This window comes from Manis javanica, chromosome 4 (genome assembly GCF_040802235.1).
Source record: "Manis javanica isolate MJ-LG chromosome 4, MJ_LKY, whole genome shotgun sequence".
Classification (NCBI taxonomy): domain Eukaryota; kingdom Metazoa; phylum Chordata; class Mammalia; order Pholidota; family Manidae; genus Manis; species Manis javanica.
This window is the reverse complement of record NC_133159.1, coordinates 173,101,479-173,113,782: the sequence shown is the minus strand read 5'-3', so window position 1 is coordinate 173,113,782 and position 12,304 is coordinate 173,101,479.

Here is a 12,304-nt window from a genome sequence, read left to right as displayed (position 1 = left end):
GCTTCATGGAACGGGGAGCATTTAGCTAGTGAGAGGGCTACCAGAAAACAGGCCCCTGGGGCAGCGCGATGAGACGAATACAAACCCCATTCTAGGGTCTGCACTGAACCCCCTTCCTGGCCATTTGCCCAACAGGGGGGGTCAAGTCATGAAGTGACTTGGCCGGAGTTGTGCTGGGCTTGCAGAGAGAAGATAGGGACTGTACCACTCAGGAGCCGCAGGGCCTACCCGCCTCCACCCACAGGAGCTTGGAGAGTACCCAGCACTGGGTTCTGAGGGTACTTGAGCAAGTAAGTGGTGCCCAACACGAAGTTGGATTAGAAGAAGTATGTATATGGGAGCACTCGGGGCAGGCAGGATTTTCAACACCGTGGCAGGAACCCCAGGAGAGGGTGTGGACATGCTGCTCAGGTGGCCTCCTAGAAGGGAAATATGATGTCATGTATAAATGCAAAATAGCTGTGCTACCCAGTGGATGAAGGTGACAAGACTGAAAATAGGGCATGCCTGGATGCTTGAGCTACATGAGCCTGGAAAATTGTAGAGGGTTAAAGTCAAAGAAACATGGAATGTACTAGTGAGGGGAAGCGCTCTACGCTTCGTGGCGGCTGTCCCATGAGCTGACAGCAAGAAGTCATTACAGCACCGGCTTCGCAGAAACCCGGGCCACTGCCGGTGGTACGCATTGCCCCAGACCTCCAAAGACACCTGTGGCCGTTATCTCAGGTAACTACACACTGGGAAAGGGGAATGCCCCGGACTTTAAGGGCTACTGGGGTGAAAGTTGGTAACTGAGATTCAGGGGCCCAAAGCAGCATCGTGGCCCCTGGGCCATGTGGGTAGGTGATGGGGTGCATTTGGGGGCCAGTAAGTAAAACCCCAGATCTGCTTCAGTCTGCTTCTATGTAGAGCCATCTGGTGTTTGTGTCTCTAGTCCCTGAATTTATAATCGGAATAGACTTGGGAGTTGGCATAACCCTTACCCCGTTTCCTTGCTTTGTGGGATGAGAACTAGTATAATGGGTGTATTCGTTTCCTAGAACTGTCATAACGAAGTACCATTAATTGAGTGGCTCAACACAACAGAAATTTATTCTCACAGTTCTGGAGACTGGAATGTCCAAAATCAAGGGTTGGCAGGGTTAGTTACTGGAGGCTCAGGGAGAATCAGTTCCATGCCCCTTTCCCCACTTCTGGGAGTTGCCAGGAATCCTTGGATTGCCTAGCGTGACTCCAGTCTTAGTGATGGCCACCTTCCTTCCAGTGAATCTACCTTGATGCTCTTCTAAGGACACCAGGTGTTTCAGGTTTAGGACCCACCCTCCTCCAAAATGACTGCATCTTAACTAGTTACATCTGCAAAGACCCCATTTCTAAAAAAGTCACAGTCTTGAGTTTTCTGTGAATTCAAAGAATATGAATTTTGTGGCGGGGCAGGCACTCTCCAACCTAATACAGTGGGGGAAGGGGAAATGAAAGACTGTAAAACTAACGTCCTCTCAGCCAAGATAGGAAATAAAAACTGTTTCATTCTGCGAAGGGACAAGGAGAGGATGGAGGACCTTAAAGACTCAGGTGGGGATGGTCTTCATCACATCTCTATTTTAATATGCTAATTTTGCCCCTGCAAGAATCAGATTCCCGAGGATGACATTCATCTGCTGCAAACTCGACCAACTAGTAGTTCTTATTTAGCATCATAGCCAGATAGGCTTTTTTTTTTTTTTTTTTTGCAAGAGCCCATTAAGAACAGCTTCTATCACACGTGTTCCAACACTAATTTGGCAAATGTCTTCTTTTCCATTCTAATGGGAAAGAAAACCAGAAACATTTTGCATTAACCTGGAATGAACAAGAGCACATATTTCAATCTTGAACCAAGGTTAGACTGAGGGTTCACCCACCCTGAATCAATTCCAAAGGGAGTTGCATCAGCTGGACATCCCACAGAACAGGACACTGGTCCATGATGTCATGGATTACATGAGCAAGAAGTGGCTAGAGCATTGGAGGCCTTGGTAAGACACTGCAACAGAGGGGATATTGCAAAATTCAGTGCATTCTGCTGGAGAATAATAACCTCTCTTATCTTCCCTTTACTGTCTAAACTATGCTGGATTTCTTCTCACAAAATCGATTTTGCACAAAGATGATTTGTGATTGTTTAATGCAGGGTATCTTAACTTTGATACAATTGACATTTGGGTCTGGGTCCTTCTCTGTGGCGGGGACCATTGTAGGATATTAAGAGCATTTCTGGCCTCTTCCCATCAGATGCCAGTAGCTCCTAAAAATGTCTTGACTTTGTTAAATGTCTCCTCAGAGGCAAAATCTCTCTCTTTGAGAATACTGATTTAAAGCAAAGATTTGGGTTGAAAATAGATTCATTTACCCAAAGGTTTCAGTGGAAAAGTTGTCTTTAACACTTCTGTGGTTTTTCCGTACACAGGTAACACTTCGCACTCTGTGCTCAAGGAAGATGGCTGCCTGGCTCTGGTTCACTCAGATCAAAGTAGAAAGACACATCTTTTAAATTATATAGATTCTATCAGCAAGCTTATTCTCAAGGTCTTTGGGTACATATTTGAAGATTTCTCTCAGTGCTGTTTTGAGTTCATCTAAAATGATCTTTTGATTTATTTGTGACTTGTCTTTTTACATGTCAGGTTATTTATCAGCCATTTTTAATGAGGTTCCTAATTTGGGATTGTTCATTTGGGGGGTCATCACTATTGATGAGCCTACATTATTAATATTAGAAATGGGTGACCAAGATGACAGTAACAGTCTCTGAGGACAGTACAGGAGATCCACAAGTGTGCAAAGTTTTGTTTACATTTTGAAGTTCAAGGTCATAAGTGCTAAAAAAAATTCCTGCTGGCCCTATTTGACTTAAGGCCGTTAAAATCATCGTCTATATTGCTGCTGTAAGACACAAACCCAGGAACTTGTCTGGGCCCCCGTGGATGTTCTCATGCACGTGAAGACGCAAAGCCTATCCCACAGACCACGGACAGAAAAAAAATTGAGAACCGAATTGTATAAAAAGTCACTGGAAGTTTCTTGGTTATTTAAGTCTAATTGAAAGTCAAAAAAACTTGAAATAACAATTCACAATTTAAATTCAGAGCTTTGTTCTAGAGGAGAATGAATCTCACATTGGAAATGTGGCAATTCCAGAGTTTTTTATTCAAAAATATTTTATCTCAAACTTTGCAATTACGACTCAGCCTTTTTAGTTTTCCTCCCTCCTCAGAAACCATGAGACAAATTAGAATCCTGCCAGGTGAAATCAGCCCCCGTACACGCTTGCAGGTGCGTAGTTGTCACGGCAAAATGTGAAAGGCTTTGGCCACTAGATGGCAGCAGAGGGCCGCGCTGAAGGGGAGCCATCCCAGCGCCGGAAAGGGGTGTCTGGATGGGGCGCCCAAATTGGAGCCAGCAAGGCATTCTGGGGAGGCAGAGGCTGAACTCCACTGAGCCAAAGGGTCAAGCTTGTGCCAGTCGTTTGGGAAATAGGAGGCAGCGGGGTTCAGAATGTCAGAACAAAGAACAAGAAATGAAGGGTAAGCCAGAAATGAAAATAGTCCCAGCCATTCATCAAATGGAAGAAAGCACAACAGCCAAAAATTAGAAAAGACAGGAATTGTGTGGTGGCTATTAAATCACCGGTTTAAAATCCCCGTTTAGGTCCCTGTAAGGCACCACAAAATCTGAGACTTCAGATACTCTCCAAAAGGTGGGGGTTAGGGAGAGAACCCTCGGTTATCTTCTCTTATCCCAAAAGTAAATTTTATTGGTAAATGGGATAATTGGGACGGCAATGGGCAGAGATGGTAAAAAGAAACCCCCAGAAACAGTGTTGTTGGGTAACATTGTTGATGAAGATATAGCCACAGTCCCTAGCCTCATTTTTACTTCTCCCCCTTATTTAGCTTCAAATAATAAAACTAGGGATACTCACATATTTGAGAAATTTCAGCTGATTTTCCCCCCATCTAAAAGATTACTTTGGAATTTCAATGATAATTTGGAAATGGAAGACAGCACCAAGGTAAGTCAAAAGTGTCATTTTATCAGAGTATTTTAAAAGTAGTAAAACAATTCCCATTGTTCAAGAGACTTGATAGTTAGAACTAAGCTGTTGAAATAGTAATTGCTAACATTTATGGAGGGCTTATTTGGAGCAGCATTGCTCGTTTGTTCTATGCACTCTTTGTAGACCAGTGGGTCCCTGACCGGCTGCATCAGAAACAGCTGGGGGTTTGTTAGGAGAGTAAATTCTTAGGTCGCCTCACATGTACCCAATCAGAAGCTCCAGGAGGTGGGTCCATCCATCTGTGTTTTAACACTTCTTCCAGATGATTCTGATGCACGCTAAAGTTTAAGGAAAACTGGTGTTGAATATTACATTTAATCCTTACAACAACAATCCTTAACAATCCTTAAGAAATAAGGACCTTTATTTTCACCCTCCACTTTATAGATGGAGAATCTGAGGTCAGAGAAGTTAAATGATTTACCCAGTGCTACTGAGTTCCAAAATAGCAGAGCTGGGATCTGAACCCAGGCGGTGTGATGCTAGAGCTTATATTCTTGATCACTTTCTCATACAGAGAGTGTTGCTTAGCCTTTTGTGGTATCGGTCTTCTGCGTCATGGGTCTTGTGAAGTATTGAATTCACTAGTTAAGAGCAATGTGTATGATAGGTGGATCTCTGTGGGTGTGCACACACCTCCACACACATGTCAGGGTGTGTGTTGCCAAAGGTGGCTAGTGGTTCAAGTTCCACTATTTGTCTTGTCTTCCTGCCAAGTCAACTGAAGATAATCAGTCAAAAGCAGTCAGGTGCGGAATGCATGGGAAAAAGAATCAGCATTAGCTAAGGCAGGGATTTTCAAACTTCAGTGGATATCTGTCGCCAGCTTTGAGAAGATCCTGAATAGAGTGGCGCCTGAGGGATCGGGATGAAAGTTGTGAAGCACCTAAGGAAGGAAACATCTTCAGCAACAGACTTTGGAGTATTTAGCTCCTTTCCCTAAGAGTCCTCTGAAAATTAGTCCTGCCTGATTTCCTTTCTAAAGCTGTTTAGTCATTTAGATTAGAGAAGACAGATTTGTGAAGAGCCTGGTAGATAAGCGTCCAGCCAGGTAATGGAGCACCCAGACTGGTAGGGGGCGTCCAGCCAGGTATTGGAGCACCCAGGCTGGTAGGGGGCGTCCAGCTAGGTAGTGGAGCACCCAGGCTGGTAGGGGAGTGCCCTTGCTGCTCCACCCTGCCCCCTGCCAGGGTGGCCTCTTCCTAAGTCCTGGCCCTCCAAAAAAGGGGCCAATTTCAGATTTCACCTGGGTAATTTGTAAGGTTTCGATTTATAACAACAGTATAATTAATTATTATAATAAAACAATACTTATTAATATAATTTGCAATTGTTTCATATACCACTTTTGAAATTTTAATAATTGTTATTACAAAAATTGCTAAAGTGTTTGCAAGGAGTTTGGAAATGGGAGTTTTCCTGCAGTGTTGCTAAACATCTACATTTAAAAAATTTTCGACAGCAGGGGACGTTAATCAAGCTGAGGCTGTTCAGACCTCATGACAGAGAAATTCCACTCACAGAGCAGTGTGCCTACATTTAAAAAGTTTGCACTGTATTAGTAAAATAATTTAGGTCATGCACTCCTGATGTATGTAAATTTAATTTTTTGAACTGCCAACATGATATACATGCCTTCCGGTGTTACTATAAAGCAGTGGCAATAACAAATTAGACAGGAGAAGATGAAGATGAAAAAGTTCTTGTCAGTTACGAATATGTGCTCATAATTTACCTTGCAATGTGGTATACAAGACATTTGAACTCGGAGTGTGCCATTTTTAAATCTTACACTTGTATGTGTTTTATTAGAATAATTTTCAATGTACAATCCCTTTGCAGGAGTCCTTTTAAGTCCTTCTGAGGATAAATTGTGATAGTATAATGCAGACATCTCATAACCACCCAACCTGATAGGGTTAAATGCTGACACATGAATGGCTAATGTGCCACCATCAATGCCTCAGCCCCCACTTCTTTGTCAAATATTTTGTGTCATCTCTAGGAGACGTTTCTGACTTACAGGTGTGCTGAATAAGAGCACCACGTTCAATCTATGTGTTAGATATTAAGAGCCTTAATATTTTTGTTGAAAAACAAATGTAAACAGAAGTTCAAATATTTTCTTGACTTCACATTACTGCACTTTCTGGGGTGTGTTCTCTACACTCCATTGGCCATCCCCGTAAAGGAATTCTTGCACATATGCAGGAGGAGGCAGGTGCCAGGATGTCACACCAGCCTGTTTGTCAGAAGGAAAAATTGTATACAGCCAGTGACCAACAATAGGTAAGTTCTAAACAAACTGAATTTCGTTTACTTTTTAGAAAGTTAAAATGAATTAACTACATCTGCATGTATCAATATAGATATATAAAAAACAAATAAAATATTAAGTGAAAAAGGCAAGTTACAGAAGGATATATAGAGTATTATGCCTTTTTTGTAGTTTAGGAACACATAAAATAATGCCATATTCTGTTTAGGAATTCTGTATAACTAATAAAACAAAAATAAGTGGGAAGAGATGCCCTGGGTCAAAGGAACAGGCATAAGATTAGGGGGCAATTTTTAAGTTTGGGAAGCATACACATGGGATTTCATCACATTCACCCGTGTTTTTCTATATATTTTAGATATTTCATAATCAAAGTGAAAATGTTAAGTTTCCATCATTGAAACTAAAGCTGTTCTTTTGAAAAGCTCAATAATAACACAAGTCATGTAATCTCTGTTAGGGAACAAGAGAAGAAAATGAATTTTTAAAAATACAATTATTTCTTCTAAAGAAATTATAATTATTTTTCTTCATGTAAAAAATTAACTTGGGATGCAAAACAGTTCATTAAAAACCTTAAGTTTGATTGACTTATGATTTAAGAAGCTAGCATTGTAGTGTAACCATCAAAGATAAATCTGAGAAAATAACTAGTTCCTCTGTCCAGCTCTACAGTTCAGGAAAGGGACGTAAATCCAACCAGACAAACAAAATTAATGCTCTTTCTAGAGTTAGACATAACCCTTGCATGCCAATAGCGCTTGGTAATTACATGAATATTGACTGTGAAGGAGAGAAATTAAACAACAAAGATTTACATTCTGAACCAGATGTCTATTGAGAGAAAAGGGAAGATCCAGTGGGCTCAGTATGTTAGGAAGATAAATTACAACTTGAGTTCAGACATGTTGAATTGAATAAATAGATTCAATAGAAAGATCTAATAGAAAGAGATCTGGGATGAAGCTGAGTGGATATATTTATGAAAGGAAAGGTTAAAAATTGAAGTAAAAAGTACCAAGGGACATAAATGGAGGAGTTTTAGAAATAGAGGAGTAGGGAGAGAAAACTGAACTGTATCAAGGAGTTCCTGGCGATGGGTCTCAACAGTGTCAAATGCTTCAGAAAGGTGCAAAGAAATGAGAGGAAGCTACTGGAGATCATGATGGCAAGATGTCAGAAGCCACGCAAGCTTTGAGAGCTTAGTTTCACTGGGATGGATACAAGGGGAAGGGAAACTAGAATGGGCCTTAAATGTCGAAAGTGAAGTGTTGACTGTGAGCCACATATGTGGCTGTTATGGGTTAAATTGTACCCCTCAGAAAGCTACGTTGGCATCCCAATCCCTGGTATCTGTGAATGTATAGAGGCCTCAGGATTTTGTCACCTGTTCAGGGCACTTGGCCAAGGAGAGACGGGTCTGGAGTGTCGAGCTTGGCTCTAGCCCTGTAAGCACTTCACTGCACCACACTGGAGATTAAAATCCCTCACATTATGGACATATATTAAATCTAGTTACTAAGAAAGTGTATATGTGTATTACAATTTGATTTTTGTGTTTTCCACCCATTAAAATAAGTATTATTATTAATGTCTGGGATTGGAATCAGGTTAAATATTTAGTGCTGTCCAGTTCATGGACTTTAGAACAAGAAGAAGGGCAGGAATACAATAAAGTCCAAGAAAATGTTTATTTCCATTCTTAATGAAAACAGAAATCACGTGAATAGTCTCAGAGGGCTTCAGTCTTTCTCTGCCCTTCATTTTTATGAATGGCTATTAACTTCATATACATCCCAAGAAATGTACTGATTACAGTAAAAATGGAATGAAAATTTCAGGGTTTATAAATAGGTTATTTACAATGCTGAGAACGTCCAATTTATTTGTAGCTGAAAAAAGATAATAATGATTAAAATTCTGCCCACCTAGCCTCAACTACTAACTATGATTAGTTAATTATTAAACTACTACAGCGGTATTAGGTGTCATTGTCCTGATTTGCATAATTTACATGGCAGTAGTAAAGAGTGAGGGGCTTGGAGACCTGACAATATTCCAGATTCGCAGGGTGGCTCTATCTTTATTCAGGCGTCTGCAAACACTTGTAACTTTATGCCTCACTTTTCAAATTTGTAAAATGGGCATAAAAAGAGTACCAACTTGCTGTGTTAGCTTTGAGTATTAATGTGATAGCTCATCTTAAACCCATGGCATTCTTTCCAGCACAGGAATCAGTCAGTACCAGGAACCCCCTTAACTGAAGTACAGTTGCATCTGAGGTGGTGCTTTGCCTGTGAATAATTCTGGTTTCTGAGATACTGATCCTCATTTTCCCTCTCTGTTGAACTTCCTTCCTTTTTAATTTGCTCTTTTTTGATTTGGCTGTAGAACTTTCACTCATTAAAAGCGGACACAGGTTTATCCAGGACTGTGAGTTTTTTTGCTATCTTTTTGTATCTGATCCTTCTTTGCTATAAACAGATATTAAGAGACATAAACAAATACCACGTGACATGCTCCAGCCAACTGTCCATAATTGCACACTCCCTGCAGAATAATTGCACTAGAAGAAAGACATGGAAAAAAAATCCAACAACTTATCAAGTAAGGAATGTTTGGCAGCCTTTTTACGCACAGACCATGGCCTGTTTTCAGAAACCCAACTAAATAAAAACAGTTTCAAAAGAGGTGAACATTGTAGAAGAATCCTTAAAGGATTCTTAACTTTTTCCTGGACAAAGTGAAAACTGTGAATCAAAGGTACTTCCAAGTTCCTCACTCTAATTTTCAGGGAATTAAGTGAAATTTGATTTTACCTTTCATTTGCATATGGTAATTAAGTCATAAATTATATAGCCAATGCCAGACGTCTTGACTGACATCATTAAAATTATTGTATTGTTCTGATACTTCTAAATTATTGTTTTATATTGTAGACCAAATGCGTGATCTAATTTTCTAAACTCAGTTATATAATATGTTAATGTGATAGATGGGAGATAGACTCAGAAGTGAGTGGAAGTATAATTATTTTTTGGTCCAATTTACATTTCTCTGGATAACCTTTTGAGAATTTGCAAGGTATTATTTCCAGGGAATCTGTGGGCCTTAGGACAAGTCACTTTTCTCTGCGTTTTCTTTTTTCTTCTAAAATGCCTTTGTCGGTTGCGTACTGAGCTATTCAGACAGACACCTATAGCCATAGAGTGAAGATGGGTGTTTTAATTTTAATTTAGAAAGTACCACAAGTTAGAATTTAGAGGTTATTTTGGTATTTGGTAGCTTAACTTTTTCTTGTAAGGGCAAAGTATTTTCTGGATCCAAAAGATTACTAACATCTTATTCACTGATTGACTTTGATTGTTGTCATGTTAAGATTTGGCAGAAAAAAAGTTACTTCTGGGACAAAAGGGAAAAAGACTCCCACACCATCACCCTCCTCCCTCGTAGTTCTAAGGGCCCGGAGAGAAATGCCAGCTGACAGAACATGTTTCCTTCATTAATACCTTATGCTCTTTTTGAAAAACCCATTGAATGTGTTACTGCAGTGTCAAATAAGATATTAAATTAGTGCATCCAAAATTATATTTTCAAAGTATTCAGAAGCTTTTGTGTAACTGGACTTTTTTTTTTTTTTTGCCTTTTTTTCCCCCTCCTACTTTATTGCTGTACAATATTTACCCTCTCTCTCCATGAACAGGGCAAAATGATTAAAAAGAGAGAAGCATGTGTCAACAAACTCAGGTCCTTCTGTACAAGAATTTTCTTAAGAAATGGAGAATGAAAAAGAGTTTACTGGTATGTTTCACAATCTGCATTTTTCCATGTTTAGTGAATAGAGATCCATCATTTGGCATTGTGCTATTTTCATTGCTTTTTTATATTCTACATCTAGTTGATTTGCATTCTATATATAATATTTTGCCAATATTATAGAATAAGAGATATTGCAGAATAGTTAATATTTATAAAAGTAACTACCCATCTGGCAGCTCCTGAAAAACGAAGTGACATTTTATGGAATCCAGCTAGCCATCCTCCAAATACTTGGTCCACTTGAATCTTGTGAGTCATTCTGATTTACCCCGGGCCACTCCAGTGTTAGAGGAAAATAAAAAGGAAAACATGGTAGGCAAAATGAAATGGATTTTTAAGTGAGCAAACCATAACTCTCTACTGGAGACATTTTGGTTAAGATTCTGTTATGTGCAGGACTGGAAAAAAATCTGTGTCAAAAATTAGAGCTTTTTGGGATCTCTTTTCAAGACTATGCTTTTTTGTAAACACAGTGTCTTCAGGGAGCCAGATCACTGATTGTCAGTATCTTTGTGTTCTGTTTAGTTTCTAGTACAAAAACACGGAGTAGGATGAAGAGATTTGCTTTGTTACCTTGCGGTATATCTGGGGCTGCCTTGGCCACACAGAGGCTATCTTCTGTTTAAAAATAGCATTTCGCTGGAGCCAAGAGTTCCCATCATCCTTTTCATTCTGTGTAATAGATCTTGAAGCAATTCAGTACTAACATTTTGGTTGCTATGTTGATGAAAGATACATTTAAAATGATCATCCAGTAGAAATTTTTTAAAATTTATTAAAAATGAACCCCAAAACCTATCCTATTCTCCCACAATCTAGATTTGACAGCTATTCACAACTCTCCACCATTGCTTCGTATCTCCACCCCTTTCAAGATATACATTTTAGTGCTGAATCTACAAAAATTAATGATATATTTTCCTATGTAACTCCAGATACATTTCATAAAATTAGCCATAATTACATATTCCATGTCCAAATTCAATTTCCCAAGATTTCCCAAAAATGTCTTTCAAAGTTGGTTTGTTTCAAACCAGGAACCAAAAAGACCAAATGAGTTGTCTTGTTGAATCTCCATGTTCTGTATTTATCTGATTGCTGCTTCATGCTGCCATTCAGCTCTCTCTGTACCTTCTACACTTCCTGTAAACAGAAGGTTAGATCTAAAAACACGATTAACTTCAGGTTAAACATTTTTGGCAGGAATGTCACATATGAGATGCTAGATACCTACATTACATCCCATATGAAGGGATATCGTGAACAGCAGTCCTGCTATTAGAGCTGCTGTATTAGTGGGTTAAGATCAGTGCACACATTTGATATAACCTTCAAATGTGTCAAAGTTGTATATTTTTGAATGTTTTCTTTCTTAAAGGACAGAGAGTAATTGGAAAAGGAAAAATTGGAGAGTGGAATGAAGCCATGCTTAAGGGCAATACTTTGTGTCTTAAAATGTGTTGAATGTTTTTCTCTGTTCTGGACCACACTGTAACTTGGCTTGGTTCTCTTTTGTGTGCTGGAGAAATGGACAATATCACTGTTCAAGGGCTGTATTTCTGCATCTTTTGGGAATTCTTCAGAGCTACCCCTTCCCCTGCACAGCCAGCCTCCTCATGTCCTAGGACATATGGATCAATTTAATGACTCTGATCCAGTGTTGGTGTGAACACCAGTCACTCACATGGCACAGAGGGAATGGATAAGGCGGCTTTGGCTTCCTTTAAGGGGTGTTGTCCAATGAGCAATGTTTCATTATCATGCAATGTATACATGTTTAATTTGAAGTTTGTTTTGCAGATTGGGTTTCTTTACTCGGCCTCTGGATCAGTGATTCTCCACTGGAGGAAGGATCCTCCTTCCAAATGCAGTGCAGGGACTGGAGTGGTGTTACAGGCAAGGATAGGTGGGTGCAAAGTGAGATAGATTCTACTGGGGGCGTTTTGTTAGACAGCACACACACCCTTCACCCCTCTCATCTTTGAAATCCATGCTGTTGTGAGTCATTATTGTTGTATGCTGAATACTCCAAAAAGTAGGGTTGGTGTAGAGAAGAAAGGCTGGACCCTCCTCCAGATGATTTTGTTTTTATCCTTGGGCACTTTCCC